The following is a 12797-nucleotide window of genomic DNA, read 5'->3' as shown; positions in this document are numbered from 1 at the left end:
TAAATTGGGACCATACATTGAAGGAGTGGTTACTCTTGGTCTTCCTGGTTTTGTGCATTCCTTTCTCTTGTTTGTGAGGATCTCTTCCTTTATCTATTGGGTCGGCAGCTAAGTAATTGCGGATTTTTTAAAGAAAATCAAAGACAATTTTTTCATGGAACTAAATAACTTTATTCTTTAATGCATTGCCCATTTTGATCAATGACCTTTTGCCATCTTTCAGGCAGCATCATAATCCCACGTTCAAAAAACTTCTGGTTTTTATTAGCAAAAAACTGAATCAGGTACGATTTGACATCATCATCATTATTGAAATTTTTACCATTCAAGGAGTTTTGTAAAGATCGAAACAAAAAGTAATCAGATGGTGCAAGGTCAGGACTATATGGTGGATGGGGCAAAACATCCCAACCAAGCTCCATTAATTTTTGCCGAGTGACCAAAGATGTGTGTGGCCTTGCATTGTCATGATGGAATACAACACCTTTTCGATTTGTCAATTCGGGCCACTTTTCTTCAACTGCATTGTTTAATTTCGTTAGTTGTTCAATGTAGACATCAGAATTGATCGTTCGGTTGGGTGGTAAGAGTTCAAAGTAGACAATTCCTTTGTAATCCCACCAAACTGATAACAAAACCTTCTTTTGATGAATATCAGCTTTTGATGTTGTTTGAGTTGGTTCACCTGGCCTGCTCCACGATCTTTTCCGCTTGATATTGTTGTAAACAACCCATTTTTCATCGCCAGTTATCAGTCGTTTTAAAAATGGATCATTTTCATTACGTTTCTTTAGCAAATCGCAGCTGCTAATGCGTTGCGTTAACTGTGATTCTTTCAGTTCGTGAGGAACCCATGTATCGAGTTTTTGAACATAGCCAAGTTGTTTTAAGTGATTTTCAATGCATGTATGTGATACATGAAGCTTCTCTGCAATCTCACGTGTTGTACTGTGACAGTCCGAATTGATTATTGCTTTGATTAGGGCGTCATCAACTTCAACTGGACGACCAGAGCGTCTTTCATCTTTGAGTGAAAAATCACCAGAACGAAATTTGGCAAACCAATTTTGACACTGCCGTTCTTTTAAGGCTTCGTCACCATAAACAGCACATAACTTTTTATGAGCTTGTGATGCGTTTTTCCCTTGCGGAAATAAAAAAGCAAAATATGACGAAAATGTTCCTTTTGATTTTCCATTTTTCAACGAACGCCAAACAAAAACTACAAAACAGATCAAAAAACTTTTTTTACTGATTAACAGCTGAATAGCCAACTATCAAATACAAAATGTGTTTTACATTTGTACTACGTCTGCAAACCTAAAAATTCAACTGAAGCCATATATGTGTGAAATCCGCAATTACTTAGTTGCCGACCCAATACGAACTAATTCGAAGCCCACTTTTTATACTGTTTCCCCAAGTGAAGCCTCTCAGGCCATCCAACCACCAGAACTGGTTATATCTTCATCTCTGCAATATTCTGTAGCCATTAAAATAGAGAGATGCTGATCTTCCATATCTGCATCTCCTATGATGTAAGCTCCTTTGTTCATATTCCACATCTTCATCTTACAGATTCAGGGGCAAGCATGCAGGAAGTGCTCAATACTGTCTATCAGTTGAAATGGACTAAAAAAATCCTGTAACCACCAACAGTGGGTGGAATTTAGATGTCTAGAATTTACATATTCTAGCGGTGTCAAAAAAGCCAGTCATTACCCCTGAAGCACAAACAGGACCTCTCGTAGTAGATGAATCCTGAATTATATCAGGATATATCTGGTCCTTCTGTAAAATGGTTTAGGAAAAGGATTGTTGTTCAGGAGTAAAGGTGGAGTATCCTAGAGATGAATTCAGTCAACTTTCATCAACCTTCAAATTATAAATCTATAATATGACAAGCCATTACATGTTTATTATTCAAGTAATTTGTTAATCAAGTAATCTATAAGCCCTCCAAGCTATGAATCTTTAACATGACAATCCATTACATATGCATTAATCAAGTGATTTTCATTCAGGTGTGTGGTAATTGCTCTGAGTGGATTGGGATGCAGAAGAATGATAAGGCTTGTTGTCTGGCATGAAAAAGTTTGCATTCAGTGAGGGGCAGTCAGGACTAATGTATATGGGACAATAGAAGGCAATTTAAACCATTATAAGGATGAGAAATGTATCTTACATTACCTGCCATCCTTATCTCACCTTCTCGCTTAACATTTGCTTATTCAGTGTTGAGTTATAATATTCTCTTCTGTCAACAAAATCCCACAGTTGTTTTAATCTTAGTCCTAAATTTAGTGCTTTCTGATACAGTAGGTCCTCGGGTTATTTGGGATATCCATTCCTATGGTGCAATGTAACATGATTTTCACCATAAGTCGGGATCCACCTATGTAAGCACCTACGTCACTCACATGGAACACAGCAGTAATGAAGTGAAACATTAAGACAATTTAAAAAGCAAAATAACAATTCCTGACCATTACCTGTGGTAAGTAAGTCATAAAAAACATAAAACACGTATGTATATATGTTGAAATGACAGAAATTATTTTTTATAAATAAATGGGAGATAGCAACATAACCATGAAATGCCATACATGTAACCAGAGGACTGCCTGTATTTCTTCTGTCACTTTTTCTCCAGTCATCCTTTGTTGGACTTTTAGGATATTCTTCATGATCCTGCTATATTATCAAACTTGATTTTTGTCTCCTTGAGCACAGTCTTGTGCTGAAATATCAATGAGAAACATGAATGATGCATTTCGTGGACACCTTTTCTTGTTTTGTCTCTGTCTCTTTCTGTCTCTTGCCAGCCACCTAATTATAGAGGCAAGAATCTCAGAAACCTTGTTTCTACCAAGTGACTGCCCAATTATTGGCCACACTGAGTGGGACACTGGACTCAAGATCAGCCAGTTAGCCAGTCAGAGTCAGAGTCCCATCTAAGGAGAATGGAGATTTGGGGGAAAGGAAATAAATGAGAGAGAGAGAGAGAGAGAGAGAGAGAACCTCCTAGGTTCCCTATGAATTCTAGTTTGTGCTTCCATGTTTCCAGTTTGTTACCGAGGCCTGGCTGCTTCTCTTGTTCCATGACACATATTTATAACCTTATAATAAATTCACCTCTTTTACTTAAATAGGCGTTTGCTATTCACAACTGTTATAAACCGACTCATGCCCTGTATCCTGTCATAGATACAAGTCCACCCAGCTAAAAAAGAGTGAGAGAAATCAGATTAGGCTACTCTTTCTTGTCCTGTAGGATTCTTTCAATTATAGAAACATCATGTGAATTCAAACACAGACTCTTTATCAGCAAGCTCAATTACCAGATTAGATCGGGTTTACCAGGCACTTATTGGTTGGTCAATTATAATACAGTGGTGTAAAATTAAGAGCAACTGAGAGATTCTGTCATTTGGAATTTGCAGTGGCACATGAGCTGCAAGCAGGTACACTTGGATTCCCACAGCTCACTAAGCTTTCTCTCTAATTCTGTTGTGATGATCTATGCTTGTGGCCCAGCCATTGGCTGGTCTGAAAAGTAGTCTGATCACCAAGCAGTGGCACTTCAAAAGTGCTCAGACTCTAAACCCAAGGCTCACCAGCAGGGTCATAGTGTCTCCCAGGCAACTGAATATTCCTTCGGTGCCTTGAAGAGCAACTAGAGCTTCTTTAACTTCTCCAAAGTTGTTGGGGTTGGGAGGGGTGTCCAAGGGTAGAGCTGTAGACCTAGGACTCACCCCAGTGTTAGGCATCTTGGGAATTTGTAGGTCAGCTCACGCTACACACAGAAATGTAGAGTTTAATTAGTTTTTAGCTCAGAACTTGGTTGAAAACTCCATTAAAAGGTTTTTTTTTTTTTAATCTTTTCTATTATAAAAACAACATTTTATTATACATGTAGAAAATAAAGGGAAATGGAACAAAGAAAGAAAGTCACCCAGAGTCCTAGCAAACCAAAGGAAAACAATTGCAGCATTTTACTATTTTTTTCTTTCCTGGCTTTGTTTTTAACTTTTCAATATGAGTGTTCTTCCATTTTCTCGGTGTCCTGGTGTACATTTGCAATTCCGCATCTTGTTTTTATTCATGGAATTTCAATATTATTAGGAACTCAATGAAAATGTTTTCAAAGGCTCTGTAATAGTCTAGGAGACGGATATTACATAGTTCATTAACCATCATTTTAGAACACGAATGCTTCTCATTTTTGGACATGTGAATGCTGTAATAAATATCTTTTCCACAAAAATGCTTTTGCATGTGTAGAATTTTTTTGAAGGTTAGATCCTCAGACTCCGACGTTCTGCTCTGACTTTGAATATATTCATTCTGGCAGCACTAGTTCGCCCACCATCTCCGGTTTGCAGGCTCTAGTCCCGGGTCTGTGAAGTGAAGGAGCCCACGGCAGGTCTGGGAGCACTGAATGTGAGCCACACATTTGAATAAATCTGAAATGCGGGTGGATCGCTTTGTTTTCATCTCACTGCATCCCAAGATGCAAACTGGCTGAGAATGTGCCTCGATTTGGCTTGGCTGGTTGGCAAGGCATCCCCAATTCATGCGAGATTATTAGAATCGAGCCCCTTTCCAACAAGATGTTATTCACATTCACTTTTGTGTTTCGCCAATTAGGGATGGCATGGTGGCTTGCTTTGTATGCATCCTGGCAGCTTTACCCACATAGATTTTGGAGGAAAATCTCTCAAAATGTGCATGTCACTTTGGGTTTCTGTAATGAGGTATGACAGCAGGATCGCTGGTCCCCTATCCCAAATTCATAAGTAGCTATTTGCCTGAAGGGATTATCTGTTTAATACCCTGGTGTCTTTATGCATGAAACCTCTGCTAGGGAGGACTCTGGTGATCACACTGAGTATGTAGCAGACATTCACTCCCTGAGGGCCTTCCACCCCACTGGTAACATTATATCAGTCTATACCAGAGCTACAGTGGGACATAACAAAAGGGAAAACATCCCAGAATTTAATGCAAGATGCAGTTGGTCGGACCCACTTCAACTGTGTTTAATTATTAAAATACTGAAGCGTCTTAGCATAAGTTTTGCTCTCTATGATTCCTGCACAGCTCAGCCCTCAGGTCACTATTGTAATGAATCTCCAGCATCTAAAGTGCCAGCACTAATATGCTCACCCTGGACCCCTGGAAAGGTCCCTGTTCAAACCCAGCTTTCTCTGCCTACTCAACTGCTAAGCTTGCTTTTCATCCATCAGGCATCGCAGGCATCTGCTTTCCTCTGTGAGTTTGATGAAGGCAAAAGTAACAACCCAGATACCTCTCAGTTAGACAAAAGGAGTTTTGCAATTTTAGCTAAGAGATACGATGGCATTGGGGCAGTGAGTCTCATAGCTGCCTGCATGGGATGGGCGGGTACTCCATTTCTTTCCCGCTGTACCTTCTTGGTGAGGTCAGCAGCTGACACGAATGGCAGGGATTCAGAGACAGGGCTTCTCTGTGAGATGACCTCACGGGTCCAGTCCTTGCTTTGGGTGTCTTTGTGTGGCTCTGCTTAATTCCTTTGTGTTGAACATGGGGGCTGCCCCTCTGTTAGCCACTTGAATACTTCTAGTATTAACAATTGAAGAGGGATTGATGGAGCATGGGCAGGGGTTAACTGCTTTCCTTCTAGTTGTTGTCATCAGTGGGTAGGGGGGAAAACTCAGGTGCTCTGAAGGTGTGTGGAGCTGAAATTCCATATAACAAGCAACTAGCCTCATCTCAGATAGTATTTCTCCTTCTATCCTGGGCCTGGGATATAAGGTCATTTCTCTGTCAATGCTAAGAAGAGAAATATCAATATGGTCAATATGTTTCTATACTGTGTGTGTATGTGTGTGTGTGTGTGTGTGTGTGTGTGTGTGTGTAAAATAAATGAAATGTTGCAATATATTGGTGATCAGCAAATGTTAGCTTCCTTTTCTCTCAGAGGGGAGCTTTTGGTATTTCATAGAATACTAGAAATTTAGGGCCAGAAGACACCAAAGAGATCCTTTAATCCAACCTCCATAAGTCAGAGATAAGGAAAGAGATGCAGAGCAGTTTTAGGGATTTTCCCAAGGCACTAGAGGTACTGACATAGCCAGGTCCATAACCTGGGTGTTCTGATCCCAGCCAGATGGTCTTTTCATTACACAACGCCTGTTTTTTAAGAAGCAAGAGGAGCTTTATTTCTGTATTTCTTTATTTTTAGATTAAAAAAAAATGCTTCTCTGAGACAGGAGAAAGAGTAACACCAATGTATTCAGTATAATTATTATTATCTCTGTTCCTATTATTTTTAAAAAGCATGTTTTGAGGTATGAATAACATTCAGAAAGCTTTAGATAATGAGATTGGTGATAAGAATTCACTTGTGAAACCATCACTACAATAATGTGTAAACATAACCATTACCTCCAAAAGTTTCCTCCCACCCTCTGTTTTCTTTCTTTTTTCTTTTTAGTAGTGATAAGAGTACTTAGCATAACTTCTATCCTCTTGGAAAACTTCTAAGTATACAATGTCTTATTCTAAACTATAGGCATTGTGCTGCATAGCAGGTCTCTAAGACATATTTATCTTGAATAACTGAAACTCTGTATCCATTGACTTACATCTCCTGGTTTGACTCTGCCCTTAGTTCTAAGCAACCACCATTCTACTCTCTGCTATTTTGAGTTTGGCTATTTTAGATTCATCACATAAGTGGAATAATGTAGCATTTAAAAACAATTTGGGCTTTAGAAAATTTAAATAGCATATCAGCCACTTCACCAAACAACGACATAGACATTCAAATGCATAGTGAACATTTACTTATAGAAATCATATTGTGAGATACGAAATGAGTCTCAATAAGTGTAATAGTATTCAAGCCATGCAAGTATTTATTGCTGATAAGAGCTTAGTAGAGGGCACCTTGTCTATTAGAGGTTTACCAATTTAATTGATCTTTTCAAAGAATTATCTTTTGGTTCAATTGCATTTTCCTATTGTATTTTTTTTTTCTGTTTCATTGATTTTTTTCACTCTGATATTTTTATTGCTTTTCTCCTACTTTGAGTTTAATTAGTTCTTGATTTTCTGGATGCATAAGGTGGAATTTGAGTTCATTCTTCTTTTCTAAAGTAAGGATTTGGTAAACTTCTCATTAATTAATGTGCCATGTGAGGACACAGTGAGAAGATGGCTGTCTAGGAACCAGGAAGCAGGGCCGTCACTAGACATCAAATCTGCCAGCAGCCTGATCTTGGACTTCCTAACCTGGAAACTATGAGCAATAAATATTGGTTGTTTAATCCACTCAGGCTATGGCATTTTGTTATGCCATCCTGAATGGATTAAAACACAATATTATTCTAGAATCTTTCTCCGAAAATTATTAAAAAGCCCTGCCTGCTTTTTAATAAAAGGGTTTGCTTAAATTTGGATTCTCTCTGCCCCTCCTTGTTACTATCTTAAAAACGCATTCCAAGAAATATGTCAAGTTGACATCTGAAAATTCATAAAACATTCTAGGCTTTTTTTATTTTTTATTTTATTTCCACCACTGTAAGGTTCAGATTACCATTCCTTTTACTGGAACCCAATGCAAACCAAATCTTCATGGTTATTGGAAGGTGGACTTCCTCCATAGGTTGTGTGCATTGCCTCACAATGACTGATGGGGGCAGCAGAGGGCTTTCCAAGAGCCCGTGCATGAGGCCAGGTGAGGGAGCCTTTCCCTGGGTGTGTTCCCAGTGGGAGATGAAGAGAAGGGTGAGTTGTAGTGAGAAGGATTATCAGGAATCACAAAAGAAAGCAGAAAGGAATCAATGGTTGTAGCTAGGAGAATCAGAGAAATGGCAATTAGGGTTGAGGATAATAACCAGTTAAAAAGACAAAAACCCCATCAGTGGATACAGAGCTTTCTATGTAGGCCTATCCAACTTCATGCTATGAAGAGCCATAATTATGGCTTTAAAAAAATATTAGGTGGTGTCACTCATAATCTTATATTGTTTATATTTGTTATTTTCATTGTATTTATTTGTTATATTTATTTAATTCTCATAATTTTTTTGTTTTGGGTATTATATAAATATTGCAAAAGAAGAAGAAGAAGAAGAAGAAGAAGAAGAAGAAGAAGAAGAAGAAGAAGAAGAAGAAGAAGGAGGAGGAGGAGGAGGAGGAGGAGGAGGAGGAGGAGGAGGAGGAGGAGGAGGAGGAGGAAGAGGGGGAGGAGGAGGAGAAGAAGAAGGAGGAGAAGAAGAAGAAGAAGAAGAAGAAACTAAGCAAGGTCAGAAAAAATGGGGTTAGATCTCAGATCTAATCTAACCTCAAACCCTCAGCTTTCTCCCTCAACACCTTTACAGTTTTCTTCTGGTAAAATGTTATTTCTGTAGCCAGGAAATTTGAAGAAATTCAATGCAGTGATACTTTTAAAAGCACAAATTCCCTTTTTAAATTAATTTTTGTCCAAGCAATATTCTCTAGAATGCATTTATTGGAATGAAAATCTTTCTCTGGGGATTTCTTTAGATGCTATTCAAATTCAGGGCCTCCCTAAATAAGTGCCCAGCTTATACATTTATGTCTTCTGATATAAATCTCTTGCTGTGTTACCTTAGCCTTTTGACAAAATTATATGTAGAAGAACTGTCACAGAATGGAGAAGGTTGCTGGAGAAAGTATTTAGCAACAGTATAATAACAATAATAATAGTTGACATTTTTTAATACTTTACTCCAGCGTTTTTCAACCCCTGTTCCGCGGCACACTAGTGTGCCGCGAGATGTTGCCTGGTGTGCCGTAGGTGCAGACAAGACAAGAATTTTATAATTTTTCACTATTTTGTTTACTTAATATTTCATAATAAAGTAATTATAAAATACTTTCTTTGTGTTTATTTGATTCCTATTCAAGAGAATTACTTTATATATAGTCAATATAGGCACAGAGTTAAATTTTTTTAACATTTTCTAATGGTGGTGTGCCTCGTGATTTTTTTCATGAAACAAGTGTGCCTTTGCCCAAAAAAGGTTGAAAAACACTGCTTTACTCTATCCAGAGTGCTTGATACCCAATGTCAAATTTAATGTGATCCAACTAACTCATTTTACTGGAAAGATCTAGACAATTTGGTTAATTGTTAACTTTCACTGATAGCATGGGCTCTATTTCATCATAGTGCTTAAAAATGAGCAACTGAGTCCATACACTGCATTTATGTGACCATTTAAAAGTGTAGTGTAGTCTAATATTTAGCATTCCTGGCCTTTGGGTGATACAAATCTGGGTTTGAGTTCTGGTTCTGTTACTCACCAGTTGTGTGGTATTTGATAAGTTACTTTACCTCTCTGAACCACTATTTCTCCATCTATATCGTGGAGATTATGGGACCCTTAATCGAACCTGGGACCCTTCAGTCCGCAGACCTATGCTCTATCCACTGAGCCAAACCGGTTTCAGCCACTTTATCTTTTTAAATTGTCTTATTACTTAACACATTTACAAATGAAGACATGAAGTCACAGAAAAGAGAGGGAAATGCTGGTCATTTATCCTGTGATATTAGGCAAGAGCTGAGACTCAGGTTGAACTGTGCAGACTTCATCTCTCTAGCTCTTTTCTATTCTGCAATGCTCTTTCTTTTCACTTGTGCTTCTTCCATTCAGCTGAGAACTTAGCTCTTGCTAGGTTGTAGCTCCTTGAGGGCAAGAATTTTTTTTTTTAAATAAACATAGAAATCTTATATTACAAAAGATTCCTAAAGTACATCTTTTTACAAAGCCAAGAATTCATTAGCAAAATCATCATCCAATTACCTCCATCATAAATTTAACTGCTTTTCATTTAAAATTTTTATATATTGGATTTTCTTAAAATAGAGCACTTTTTATTTAACTTTTATTACATAGATAATATTTCTTTCTCAAAAACAAAACAAAACAAAACAAAAAACCCCCTCCAGATTGCTATATAAAATTTGCCTCACAAAGTCTCCAAAGAAATTTCAGATAAAAGTAATATAAATTATCAATTCAATTATATGAAAAAGTAATAAAAGCTGTATTTCCCCAACTAGCCATCCTTCTTGACAAAAGGGAGCTGAAACTCTTTAGATGCCACCAGGACTTCCATGGAGCACAAGTGTGGGGAGAATCCCCGTTCCGTTTCCAAAAGACAGGCCTTTTATTTGTAAGAACAAGTTAACACACAATTCTAAAGACTATAAAGCCTCAGTGCACTTGTTCTTCAAACTGAATCTCAAAGGTAAAAGAAAGGGAGGTATCATGGGAAGACCAATTGCAGCATGAATTTTCCAGAGATTCATGAGAGTGCATCATTGGTGGGTAATTTGGCCCAGTCCTTGTGGGTAATTATACAGGCACATAATACATGCAAGGTGGAGCAAAAGTCAGTTTACAGTTGTGAGTATGCACAACAGAGTTTATTCTTGTATTGTTATTAATTATTTTATTATTTTCCATATGAACAACTGTAAGCCTACTTTTGCCCTGCCCTATATATTATGTGTATAAAATTATACACACACACACACACACACACACACATACATACATATATATATGTCATATATTTTTCTCTTTGCTCTTTGTGTTCTTAAGCACCATTCCAGAAGAAAGTACTCATAAGAATATGGCACTTAATTAAGTATTTAATTAATTCATTCACTTAAAAAATGGGTATTTATTGAGCTCCAGTTATGTGTCAGGCACTGTATGAGACCCTAAATATACACAATCAGTAAAACTGGGTCTTTTCTTATGGAACTTATAATGGAACTTACAGTAGGAAAGAAAGATAAAATGTTGAGTAGAAAACATAATTGCAATAACTTATTATTAAGATTGAGGTAAATTCAAATTTTCTAAGAACATATAATAGAAAAATTGATCCTGATCAAGACTGGGAGGATCAAAGAAGACTCCCTGGAAGGCAGGCTCAGTGAGCCAAATCTCAAAGGAATTAGCCAGGCAAAGAATAGAAAGGAAGGTATCTAGTAAGACCTGGCCATCACCAGAGGCCATCCTGGGAAATTCAAGTAATCTACAGAGGGAGAGGGACATGGGAATAAGTGAAACTGGTGGAGTAATCACAGGCAGATCTTGAAGAGTTTACAAACCAGTGGAATTATTTTAGACTCTAGCCTAAAGGCATTTAAAAAACATTGAAGGTTTTCAAGCAAGGAGAAACAGTTATATTTAGAAAGATGACCCTAATAAGACTCATGAATAAGTGTTTGTGGCAAAAAGAAACTTAATGAGGCTGTTATAATCAACCAAGTGAGAGAACAGAGTGAGAACTTGGTTGCCAACAATATTAGGTAAGAGAGGAAGGAAAGAAAAAAGCTACAGATGACTCAAAGTTGGGTGACTGGGAAATGGTGGTATAATTCACTAAAGAATAAGGAGGAGCACATTTTAGTGGGCGAGAGGAAGACCTTGGATGTGTGTATGTAATAGGAAGGGGAAGGAGAAGAAAAGAAATGGATAAAGAGATTGGAAGGAAGCAATGGCATTACTGAAGCCCAACCTGAAGAAAATGATGAGGTTAGGAAATAATATATAGCAGCAAATGTGTGTGTGTGTGTGTGTGTGTGTGTGTGTGTGTGTGTGTGAGAGAGAGAGAGAGAGAGAGAGAGAGAGAGAGAGAGAGAGAGAGAGGCTAGAATGACTGAAAAGTGTTAATTGGATTTAACAACACCTCAGTCACAGGTGACCATGGTAAGAACAGCTTCAGAGGAGAGCAGGAAGCCAAGAAAACATGGTTATATGTTTATGTTTTAAGGGAAAAGAACATAAGGACGATGTGGAAGTCATATTCAGTTTTTCCTCCCTCTGGGCTCAGGGTAGGATTTCACTTTCTCACATTCTCTGAAGTTCCAGCTATGTGACTTGGTGTTGCTAATGAAATGTAAGCAGATGTGACATTGTCACTTCGGGGTGGAAACTAGAGCTGGTGTGCAATTTTCTGCCTTTCCTTTTCCTGTCTCAGTGATCTGGGAAGCAGGTTTCAGGGTAAATCTCCCGTTTGCCTGTGTACCCTAAAGACCGCAGTGAACACAACCTCCTAGGTAACCCACATTGAGTATGTAACATGAACACAACCTCCTAGGTAACCCACATTGAGTATGTAACAGGATCCAAAGATCAGAAATTTGATGGTGATTTCTCCATCTCAGCTCTGTGTCCACCAATTTCCTTGTTTCTTTTCATATTTATTTACTCTTGTCACGTGCAAATTGGTATATGTGACCTCCACATTCAAGCACCCAGAACAGACTGGCAAGAGGCTCTATATTCCAGTTTCAAATTCACATAAGCCGCAGTCAGGTAGTTCTAATTAGCTTGGCCATGCTATGTGGAAGGGGTATAGATATGCAATGATACCTATGCTTTGAGGTGAACCAGCTGTTCAAGAAAAGATATGGCAGAATATATTGTACCTTTGACATCACTAGTACAGTTGTGAGACTTCGGTGACTATTATCTTCTGTGGAAATAAAGCTACTGGCTGACTTCAAATAGGGTGCATGCTGTCTATGACTTTGTCTATGGGTCAGACAGACAGTTCTCAGACTTTCCGTACCCATTTTCAATGTCCAGGAATTTGGGTTGGGTGAGGGTGAGAGTGGGAGGATTTTGGGTGGGGTGAGGGTTGGGTGAGGGTAGGAGTGGGAGGATTTACGGTGGGATGAGGAGAGGAAGGAAGCAACAAACCTCTCTCTATGATATGCAATTACCATCAGACTAGAGGACCAATAGCTCCAACAAGAA

The sequence above is a fragment of the Pipistrellus hanaki genome (assembly GCF_964339955.1).
Source record: "Pipistrellus hanaki genome assembly, chromosome: 12".
Taxonomy (NCBI): Eukaryota; Metazoa; Chordata; class Mammalia; order Chiroptera; family Vespertilionidae; genus Pipistrellus; species Pipistrellus hanaki.
This window is presented reverse-complemented; position numbering follows the sequence as displayed.